Consider the following 12315-nt stretch of genomic DNA (forward strand, 5'->3'; position numbering starts at 1 on the left):
AATGGTGGTCAGGATGGGGATAAGCTGAGTCACTTATACATTGCTGGTAGAAATATAAAATGGCACAGCCACTTTGGGAAACAACGTGGCCATTTCATAAAAAAAAAAAAAACCTAAATATTCTAGTGCCATACTGCCCAGCCATTGTACTCCTGTGTGTTTATCCCAGAGAAAAGAATACTTATATTAACACAGAAACCTATACAAGAATGATTATGGTAACTTTATTTGTAATATCCTAAAACTATAAACAATCCAGATGGCCTTCAACAAGTGACTGGTTCAATTGCAGTATATCTACACCATGGAATACTGCCAGGCAAAGAAAAGGAACAAACTATTGACACATGCAACAACCTGATCAATCTCCAGAAAATTATACCAAGTGAAAAACACTAATCCCAAAGGTTACATACTGGATTATCCTATTTGCAAACTTTCTTGAAATGGCCAGTTTATAGACAACAGACTAGTGGTTACAAGGGTTATATACAACGTGAGACGCAGGTGAGAAGTTGGTGTGACTATAAAAGGCAACATGAGGGATCCTTGTGGTGATGGAAATGTTCTGTATCTTGACTGTATCAATGTCAATATCCTGGTTGTAACATTGCCATATACCTTTGCAAGCTGATATCATTAGGAGGAACTGGGTAAAGGGTTCATGGGATGTCACTGTATTATTTCTTACAACTGCATATTACAACTACAATTATATCAAAATTAACCATTTAATTAAAAATTATTGATAAGTAAATATACATATATACTCTTTGGACACCTACTCTCTCCAAAACCCTCACAGAGGATCCTCATGGTCAAAACCACGTTCATAATAATACTATGAGGCTATTTGTTTTTTTCACTATGTTGACATTTATACTGATGGTGCAAAACCAAAGGTGGATAAAACTTCTGGCGCCTTAGCACAAATCAAGGAAGTGGTACCAACTGTACAGGCATTCATTGCATTCCTCATCCCCACACACTCACAGTAAACAAAGTCCTTGACGGAACAGTAAAAAATCATTTTATTAAATCTCAACCCCTGAGTACATTTTAAAAACTACTCCCTGTGCGATGAAATAGGAAGCATACATAAAGCATGGCTCTTACATACCACTGTATGATGGTCGTCTTGAGGAAAAGTACTTGGTGATTGTTGTGAGCTGAACTATTTAGTTTTTTCATGGAACACCATTTTTTTCTTGAAAGAATGACTGAAAGACAAACCATGGTTATTCAAATTTAGGCATCTGGCAGACACCTTATAAAAATGAACAAAGAGAGTCTGTCACTTAATACTTGACAGTATTTGCTACCAATAATTAAATTTGGGCTTTCAAGTAAAAATTCAAATTTTGGAAATCTGTATCCACCGCCATGAACTTGACAGCTTCCTGATGCTTAAAGACTCTTTTTCTTTTTGTCTAAAAAATTGATTTTTTTACCTTTCACATGTAAATATGTGACCTATCTGTAACTGACTTTTGTGTTTGGTGAGAAGTTGGATCAAGTTCCTTTTTTTTTTTCCATTTTTAAAAAGAATTTCTTTTATTTTTGTTGCTGTTTAAAGAATTTTCTGACGAGATCTGTGGTGATACTAAGAAATGTGACTTTCTGATAACATGTAGTAAAACCTGTCAACATTTGGAAGATCTGCATACCTCAGCAAAACAATAATTTCCAAAAGACCAATGCACAATGTTAAAAAAAAAGTCTAGTAAGGCTAAAAGATCCATTTAAAGAGCCAAATAGATTAACGGCTTTTTAAACCATTGTATTAAGGAATAATTGACATACGATAAACTGCACATATTTAAAGTGTACAACTTGATAAATTTTGACAAAGGTGTGGGCTTGTGAAACCAGCACCATGATCAAGATATGAGCATATTTAAGACCCCCCAAAGTTAGCTCACACCCCTTTGTAATCTCAGTCACCTCTTTCTCTTCCCCACACCATTCCCAGGCAACTACTAATCTGCTTTTTGTCGCTATAGACTAGTTTGTATTTTCTAGAATTTTGTATAGATAGAATCCACATCTGTGGAAAGAGATGATGGAAAAGCTCAATATCATCAGTCAGAACAAGGCCAGGGGGACGACTGCGGAACAGACCATCAATTGCTCATATGCAAGTTCAAGCTGAAACTGAAGAAAATCAGAGCAAGTCCATGAGAGCCAAAATATGACCTTGAGTATATCCCACCTAAATTTAGAGACCATCTCAAGAATAGATTTGATGCACTGAACACTAGTGACCAAAGACCAGACAAGTTGTGGAAGGACATCAAGGACATCATCCATGAAGAAAGCAAGAGGTCACTGAAAAGACAGGAAAGAAAGAAAAGACCAAGATGGATGTCAGAGGAGACTCTGAAACTTGCTCTTGAGCGTGGAGCAGCTAAAGCAAAAGGAAGAATTGATGAAGTAAAAGAACTGAACAGAAGATTTCAAAGGGCCTCTCAAGAAGACAAAGTAAAGTATTATAATGACACGTGCAAAGAGCTGGAGATGGAAAACCAAAAGGGAAGAACACACTCGGTGTTTCTCAAGCTGAAAGAACTGAAGAAAAAATTCAAGCCTCAAGTTGCAATAGTGAAGGATTCTATGGGAAAAATATTAAATGATGCAGGAAGCATCAAAAGAAGATGGAAGGAATACACAGAGTCATTATACCAAAAAGAATTAGTCGATATTCAACCATTTCAAGAGGTGGCATATGGTCAGGAACCGATGGTACTGAAGGAAGAGGTCCAAGCTGCTCTGAAGGCATTGGAGAAAAACAAGGCTCCAGGAATTGATGGAATATCAACTGAGATGTTTCAACAAACAGATGCAGCGCCAGAGGTGCTCACTTGTCTATGCCAAGAAATATGGAAGACAGCTTCCTGGCCAACTGACTGGAAGAGATCCATATTTATGCCTATTCCCAAGAAAGGTGATCCAGCCGAATGCGGAAATTATAGAACCATATCATTAATATCACAAGCAAGCAAAATTTTGCTGAAGATCATTCAAAAACGGCTGCAGCAGTATATCGACAGGGAACTGCCAGAAATTCAGGCCTGTTTCAGAAGAGGATGTGGAACCAGGGATATCATTGCTGATGTCAGATGGATCCTGGCTGAAAGCAGAGAATACCAAAAGGATGTTTACCTGTGTTTTATTGACTATGCAAAGGCATTCGACTGTGTGGATCATAACAAACTATGGATAACACTGCGAAGAATAGGAATTCCAGAACACTTAATTGTAATCATGAGGAACCTTTAGATAGAACAAGAGGCAGTTGTTCGGACAGAACAAGGGAATATTGATTGTTTTAAAGTCAGGAAAGGTGTGTGTCAGGGTTGTTTTCTTTCACCATACCTATTCAATCTGAATGCTGAGCAAATAATACGAGAAGCTGGACTATATGAAGAAGAACGGGGCATCAGGATTGGAGGAAAACTCATTAACAACCTGCATATGCAGATGACACAACCTTGCTTGCTGAAAGTGAAGAGGACTTGAAGCACTTAGTAATGAAGATCAAAGACCACAGCCTTCAGTATGGATTGCACCTCAACATAAAGAAAACAAAAATCCTCACAGCTGGACCAATGAGCAACATCACGATAAACGGAGAAAAGACTGAAGTTGTCAAGGATTTCATTTTACTTGGATCCACAATCAACAGCCGTGGAAGCAGCAGTCAAGAAATCAAAAGACACATTGCATTGGGCAAATCTGCTGCAAAGGACCTCTTCAAAGTGTTAAAGAGCAAAGATGTCACCCTGAAGACTAAGGTGCACCTGACCCAGGCCATGGTATTTTCAATCATCATATGCGTGTGAAAGCTGGACAATGAATAAGGAAGACCAAAGAAGTGTTGACGCCTTTGAATTGCGGTGTTGGCGAAGAATATTGAATATACCATGGACTGCCAAAAGAACGAACAAATTTGACTTGGAAGAAGTACAACCAGAATGCTCCTTAGAAGCAAGGATGGCGAGGCTGCGTCTTACATACTTTGGACATGTTGTCAGGAGGGATCAGTCCCCAGAGAAGGACATCATGCTTGGCAGAGTACAGGGTCAGCGGAAAAGAGGAAGACCCTCAACAAGGTGGATTGACACAGTGGCTGCAACAAGGAGCTCAAGCATAATGATGACTGTAAGGATGGCGCGGGACCGGGCAGTGTTTCGTTCTGTTGTGCACAGGGTCACTAAGAGTCGGAACCGACTCGACGGCACCTAACAACAACAACAGAATCATACATTATGTACTCTTTTTATCTAGCTTCTTTCACTCAGCATAACTATCTGAAGATTCATCCATGAGAGCCAAAATATGACCTTGAGTATATCCCACCTAAATTTAGAGACCATCTCAAGAATAGATTTGATGCATTGAACACTAGTGACCAAAGACCAGACAAGTTGTGGAATGACATCAAGGACATCATCCATGAAGAAAGCAAGAGGTCACTGAAACCCATAGGGTTTCCAAGGAGCAGCTGATGGATTGGAACTGCTGATCTTTTGGTTAGCAGCTGAGCTCTTAACCACTACGCCACCAGGGCTCCTTGTAAAGATTACAGCCTTCGAAACCCTATGGGGCAGTTCTACCCTGTCCTATAGGGTCGCTGTGAGTTGGAATCGACTTGATGACAATGGGTTTGGTTTTTGGTTTATGATTGCTGAGGTGGGTTTGCAGCAGTGCTTAAATGGGATAGTTATTTCTCACTAATGAGGGACCTTCCTGAGGCATTATTCAATGCCTGGTGAATTTTGAATTTTTCTGGTCTGCCTAGTGGGAACAAGCACTATTTGGGGCCCTGTGTTTAAGTGTAAGGCACCAAAAATAAAAAAAACCAAACAGGTTGCTGTCGAGTCTATTCCAACTCATAGTGACCCTAAAGGACAGAGTAGAACTGCCCCATAGGGTTTCCAAGGAGCAGCTGATGGATTCGAACCGGTGTCCTTTTGGTTAGCAGCCATAGCTCTTAACCACTATGCTACCAGGGTTTCCAGCAACCCTATACAAATCCAAAATTGTAATGTGCCGCCACAGTTTCCTAAGTGCAAAGCACTAAAAAAAAAAAATGTGCTGCCACAGTTTCCTAAGTGCAAAGCACTAAAAAAAAAAAAAAAAAGGCACAGTGCCCTCTAATCATTTCAGGTGGTTCTTTCCCCAGCCTCAGAGCAGGCTGCAAAAGGAATGGTGAGGAGAGCTACTTGACATCTCCGCTTGGCATCTCCAACTTAAAATGGTCCAAGCTGTACGCTTGATCTTTCCTCTCCCCCTCCCACCTCCATCCACCTGCTCCTCCTGCCATCTTCACCATCTCAGTAATGGTAACATCTGCCATCCTTCTTACGCCTCAGGCCCCAAACTTTGGAATTGTCCTAATGCCTCTCTTTCTGCCACACCCCATACCCAGTGCCACTTTGCTGTTGTTTGCTGTCCAGTCGGTTCTGACTCATAGCGACCCTATAGGACAGAGTAGAACTGCCCCATAGTGTTTCCTAGGTTGTAATCTCCATGGAAGCAGACCACCAGGTCTTTTCTCCTGAGGAGACGCTGGTGGCTTAGAACTACTGATCTTTCGACCTTTTGGTTAGCAGCCCAGCATTTAACCATTGTACCACCAAGGTTCCTTGGTGCCAGCTTTACTTGAAGCTAATGAAACTTTTAGCTTCAGGTCTCCTCACATTCCAAAACTCCTTCCAAGTCCCTGTAAAGGTCCCTAGGAATGTGTTAACACAGTCCTATATTTTTATAAAATTTGGACAAGGAAGATCTTTCAACTGTGGTCAGTTCAACTGCAGTCTCTCTCCACTTCTTTCCTTCTATCATATTGCCCCTCGTGTTGGGTGGTATTGGAGTCTTCATGTGCATTTCTGGGATCCAACTAAGATAAAATGGAGTTGGGGATACATTTAGCTGGGCTTTGGTGAGATTTAGGTGGTTTTCAGTCACTTCCTGTCATGCTGCCTGCTGTCCCAGGGCAGCATGGTACAGGGAAGGCCTGGTTTCCCGGAACATTCCTTTACACCCCACTGTCCTGACTTACCTGGTGTTGTGACAGAACAGCAGAGGACCAGAAGTCATACTGTGATGTGAATCCGTCCGATGGTACCTGGCACTGGTAGTATACAGGCAATTTGAAATGTACACAGCCAGAAGCTGGTCTGTGGAAAATTCTTCCAAATTCTAGAAATATAAGCAGAGAATTCGGTTTTTGTTGTTGTTGAGCATAGACACAGCAAAACATACACAAATTCAACAGTTTCTACATGTACAATTCAGTGACACTGATTACATTCTTCAAGTTGTACAAGCATTCTCACCCTCCTTTTCCAAATTGTTCCTCCCCCATTGACATAAACTCACTTTTCCCTAGGTTCCTATCTAATCTTTCAAGTTGCTGTTGTCAGTTTGATCCTGAGGATTTGGTTCTTATTGATGCCTAGATAAAATAGATTTTCTCTCCTGTTAAGAATATACTTGATGATGTAGCATACACAATTATAAATGCAGCATTGTTCTTCTTTTTTGATGGAAATCCTATTAAATAGAAATGATCAAAATTCCTACATTTGTAGGGCACAAACCTGTAGTAGTTCTACAAGCAACAAGTATGTGTGTGAAATAGCATGTTTTATGAATCCCAGTGGATCAAATCATGTCTTAGAGCATTTGACCCATCTTGTTCTGGCAAAGTCTGACTGTTGTGATTTTTTTCTTACTTCAAATACATATCTTTGTACTTAGTTTTACATTCTTTTTCTTAATTTTCCTTAAACAAGACCCCATGAATTATATAAGCTTCAAGTCCTACATGTAAGGTATGCTGCTATATGTGACCCCTCCCACCCTATATCCAATTATCAAGTCCAGATGGCTATACTGTCAAAATACATCCAGAACCCAACCCCTTCTCACCACCTCAACTGCTCCAACTCTGGCCCAAGCCACCATCATCTCTCACTTTGATTACTGTAATAGCCTTCTGACCATTATTCTTGCCCCGTACCCTTTTTTCACTACAACCTATTCTCAACACAGCAGCCAGAGGGATCCTTTTATAATATAAAGTTGATTATATAACTGCCAGTAACCAGTTGCTGTAGAGTTGACTCCGAGTCGTGAGAACCCCATGTGTTTCGGAGTAGAACTGTGCTCCATAGGTTTACAATGGTTGTAATCTTTTGGAAGTAGATCTCTAGACCTTTCTTCCAAGGTGCTTCTGGGTGGACTCCATCCTTCAACTTTTCAGTTAGCAGCCAAGAACCACTCAGGGACTCCAAATTACATAACTACTCTGCTCAAAACCCTCTAATAGTTTCACAGCTCACTCAGAGAAAACATCAAACTCCTTAAAATGGCCCACAACGCCCTTCATGATCTAGCATCCAGCTGTATCTTCAGCACCATCTCCTACTGTACTTCCCCTCGCTCATTCTACTTCAGCCATACGATCCTCCTTGCTGGTCCTCAAACACACCATGCAGGATCCCACCTCATAGATTTGTACTGACTGCTTCTTCTCCCTAGAATGTACTTCACCCAGATATCCACGTGGCTTAGACCCTCATCTCCTTCAAGTCTTTGCTTAAATATCACCCTCTCAATGAGGCCTATCTTAACCTACCCATTAAAGATTTCACCCAGCTACCCTCCTCTGAACTTTTGACCCCTCTTACCTTGCTCTCTACTTTTTCTTTATCCCATAGCCCTTATCACTTTATAAAACACTATGCAGTCTACTTATTATATTTATAATTTTCGTCTCTCTACCTCTCATAAACTGCAAGCTCTGCAAGCACAGGAATCTTTATTTTGTCCCTGCTGTATCCCTAATACTTAGAGTGATGCCTAGGACCTTATAGACCTTCAACTGATATTTGTTGGATGAATGAATGAATAAATGAATAAACAGTGGTCCAGACAGAGGAAAGAGCATATGCAAAGATCCAGAGATGAAAGAGTGTGTGCTCAAGCACAAAGATCAAAAAGGAGAGTGACCCAAGCTGAGCTTGCCAGGGCAGGCAGGAACCAGGTGGTGAAAGGGGCCTGTAGGCTACAGTAAGAACACCGAACTTTGCTGTTGTTGTTGTTAGTTGCCGTTGAGTCCTATGCCATCTTCATAATCTTTGATACATTTGAGCCCATTGTTGTAGCTATTGTCTCATGGAGGATTTCCCTTGTTTTTGCTGACCCTCCACTTCACCAAACACAATATCATTTTCTAGTGATTGGTCTTTCCTGATGACATGTCCAAAGTAAGCAAGATGAAGTCTTGCAAGGGAAATCCATTGAGAAGTTACAACCAAGCCCAGTGGTGTGATCATAGTTGGAAAAGATCATTGTAGTTGTGTGGGAAATGGATGGGGGGTGAGGGGACTGGAGGCAAACAGGTCAGTTAAGAGGCTACAGCAGTAGCCCAGGCAAGAGGTGATAGTGGCCAAGACTAGCTAAAGTGATGACAGTGGATATGAAGAGACAATAAAAATGCTTAGGAAGTAGAATCCAAAAGCTCTGATGATAAGCCAAAGGAAGAAGGGGTTTGATAAGAAGGAGATGATCATCTGTACTGACTGCTGCTGGGAGGTCAAGCTAACAAAAGCTGTTGGAAATTAGTGACAGGGAAATCACTGATGACCTTGTCAAGAACGTTTTCCGTGAAATGAAGATGACGAAAGTCACCGTGGAGTGCACTGATGAGTGATTAGGATGTAAGGAAACGGAGGTCACTATACATGCTACATAGGAGACCTGGTGGCATAGTGGTTAAGCGCTCAGCTGCTAACTAAAAGGTCATTGGTTCAAATCCACCAGCCACTCTGTAGAAGAAAGATATGGCCATCTGCTTTTGTAAAGATTACAGCCTTAGAAACCCTATGGGGCAGTTCTACTCTGTCCTACAGGGTCACTATGAGTCAGAATTGACTTGACAACAATGGGTTTGGTTTTTTGTTTTGTACATGTCCACAAAGCACCTGATACTGCCTTGCTTCTCAATTCATGCCAATTTCTTTCCTCCCTCCCTTCCCTGTATTATGATGTCAAGAGCTGCAAAGTATGGTTAAATAGTCAAACTGTAAGTAAAGAAAAAAAAATGTTAACCAATTAAAATGATATCATAAGTGGTTAAATATTTACTATTCCTTTGGCATCAAATTTCTCAAGGTAAAATATTAAATTCACATATGAGTAAGGAAAACAGCTGGTACTGAATATTTAGGCTCCCAGGAGAACACACTAATGAATCATTTGAAAAGCTGGACAGCTTCACATTTAATCTGTTTGAGGAAGAGGAACACAGTCTTTTCTGAATTATTTTAGACAATGAATATAAATTTCTGAATAGTCTGTTCCCAAAATGGAAACGGCCTTTTAAAATTATAATAGTAAATATTGGTTGTAAGAAATTCAGGCATTAACTGAGCGTGTAAAGAAGAAAGAGATGTTCACCCTCTAACTCAAATACTTATGCTAGCAGATAGGATTCATTCTTCATCCATTAATTCAACAGATATTTACTGAATGCTTGCTATGGGCCAAGCACATGTCTAGGGGCCGAGTACACACTAGTGAACAAAATAAAGTCCTTCCCAGTATGGTGTTTACTTCTAACTGGGGGAGAAGGAAAGTAAACAAATAACCAAGGAGGTACATATTATGTTAAAAATTTTTTTTTTATGGGAATAAATGATACATATAAAAGTAAGGCAGGGAAAGGAGATAACGAGTGCTGGGGATGTTGTCATTTTATATAAGGAAGGCTTCACTGATAAGGCGACATTTGAGCAGAGACTAGAAAGAAGCAGCAAACAAGTCATACAGCTATGTGGAGAAAGATCATTCCAGGCAGGGGCCATAAAAAAAGCAATGCCAATGTCCCAAAGCAGGAATATGTTTGGCATGCTCAAGGAACAGCGAAAAAGCCAGAACGGCTGGAATGGAGTAAACTAGAGCAGAGAAGTAGGAAAGAAGGTTAGAGAGGTAAGGAGAAGCACGGATCACATAGGGCTTTGGAGGCCATAGAAAGGACTTTGGATTCTATACTGTGTGAGGATGGAAACCAGTGGACAGTTTTGAGCCAAGGAGGAACATGGCATGACTAAGTTTAAAAGGGTCACTCTGACTTCTGTGGTGAGATTAGACTGAAGGAGGGTAATACAAGAAGCAGGAAGCAAAACTAGGAGGCTTTTGCAATAATCGAGGTGACAGAGGATGGTGGCTGGGACCAGGGTGGTAGCAGTGAAGATGGGGAGAAGCATTGGGGTTCTGCACATACATTAAAGGTAGAGCCAGCAGTATTTGCTGAAGGACTGGATATAGGTCCAGGGAGAGCTAGGCTTTGCGGAGACTGAAGTTCATACAATTTGGGGCCATGTTAAGAAGAATACCAAATGAGATACAAAAATGAATATATATTTAAAATGAGAAAATAAATCACAGCATATTATAAACTTATAATATCTGACAAATAATACAACCAGAAAATCTTGGAAAATAATATTTTAAGTAATTAACTTCCTGACAAACCCTATAAAACCTTTTTCCTGTACTGTTGATTGCAAATTCTTCATTCATCTCCCCCCACGATGATTTTGTAATATTTTCTCCAGAGAGAATAGAAAATTCAATCTTCCTCAAGCTTGGTTGATCAAAATTAGTGTTTTATTATTGACACTTTTTATTGTTTTTCATCATCGATAGTTTTTAATTGCCTTTGTGATCTGAATAAGTGTGTTTTGACACACTAGTCTTTCAGTTTATACATTTGGCTTCCACTAGGGTCCTTCCTTCCTATCAGATTTAAAATTTTGGTTCAACAAAAATTCTGAAAAGCAAATACAAAATGAATTTGAAAATAAGACATTTATAAGAGCAATCAAATATATTTAAAATTGACAGTGCAGCATACTGAGTTATGTATGTATGTAATTGTATAATCAAATCACTCTTAACACTTCATACATTGAATTATTGATTAATACGCTTCAGCTTTTTGTGATTGGAACACTTGTTTCCTCAGGCGATTTTGCTGTAAATCTCTGACAATTTTATGTGCTGTTTCATCTGAAACTACCAGATTTCATCAGAAGATGAGTCAGATCTCCTAAAACATAATCCAACCTGTTGAGATGCATAAAACATGCAACTTCATACACAGACAAAGCCACTATTTGCAATACTGCTACAGGCTTGCGCTCTGCAAACACAAGATTTCTGATAAATTCTATTTCACAAGACTTTTATAAAAATATTTTGAAATTCATGGTGTATTTATAATTGTGCATGTTGCATTACCATGTATATTAGTGACAGAAGAAAAGTCCCATCTGACTAGGCAGTACTGAATTCTTCATGTATAGTTTTACATGTCCAGTGAATGGAAGAATTTTCCACAGACTAGTTTCTCGCCCAGTACATTCCAAATCTCATTTCTCTTTCACTACACATACTTCCAACTCTGAGTGCTGTCGGATGCGTTAGTATCAAGATACGATCTCTGGCCCTGCTCCATTGGTCAGCACTGGTAGGAGTTTTCCTGGAGGCTATTGCTACAGGGGTGGCTTATAATGGCTTAACTCTACATGAAAGTGACCACAAGCCATGTAAATATATCTGATCAAACCCAAACTAAATGTAACCTCAATTCAACTACCCCTTTGCGTGACCCCAGAACTGTCCGCAGCCACTCCAGTGCCAACCCCGACATGAGGACAAATATGACAGAGGGGAAGTTGGAGTGGAACAAGACTGTTGTCTTAACTGATTGCAATTGAAACATTTTACTTTTGCAAATATTACAAAAGCATGTGATCCCACTGCTAGGCCTTATAAGGGGCCACTGCAAGTGAGGGGCTCTAACACTTAAATTCCATTAGCTTCATAGTAAATTTGGTATTAGAGGTGGAGTGTGAGAAGAAGAAAATTGAGAATGTTGCCATGGGTTTTAGCCTGAGAACCTGGGTGAGGGGAGTTACCATTTGCTAGGATGTAGAAGACTGGAGAGAAGGTTCAGAGGTAAAAATCAGAAGTTCGGGTTGGGACATGAGAAGTTTAAGATGACGTTTACACTGCTGGAGGTGCCTGGGTAGTGCAAACGGTTTGCACTTGACTACTAGAAGGCCTGGGGACCTGCTTCTGTAAAGATCACAACCAAGAAAACCCTATGGAGCAGTTCTACTCTGTGACACAAGGGTCGCCAGCAGTTGGAACCAACTCGACTGCAACGAGTTTTGTGTGTGTTTTTTTAAAGACAGCTGGAGTCCCTGAGTGGTGCAAACAGTTAACACACTCAGTGGC

General features: G+C 40.3%; 1 protein-coding gene across 3 annotated transcripts in view; it reads right to left on the reverse strand.

Moving 5' to 3' along the window:
- The window catches only part of LOC100659932 (A-kinase anchor protein 17B), a 123875-nt gene that overhangs the window by 74510 nt on the left and 37050 nt on the right, over positions 1–12315 (reverse strand). For 2 of the 3 annotated variants that reach the window (XM_064277531.1, XM_010594668.3), the window contains exons 2-3: positions 6065–6204; positions 1121–1220 (exon numbers count right to left, since the gene is read on the reverse strand). The gene's annotated coding sequence lies outside the window, so the exon portion shown is untranslated. Of the gene's footprint in view, positions 1–1120; positions 1221–6064; positions 9213–12315 lie in introns of those variants that run through there. The other variant, XM_064277532.1, reaches the window with a different exon arrangement.

Source organism: Loxodonta africana, chromosome X (genome assembly GCF_030014295.1).
Source record: "Loxodonta africana isolate mLoxAfr1 chromosome X, mLoxAfr1.hap2, whole genome shotgun sequence".
NCBI lineage: Eukaryota > Metazoa > Chordata > Mammalia > Proboscidea > Elephantidae > Loxodonta > Loxodonta africana.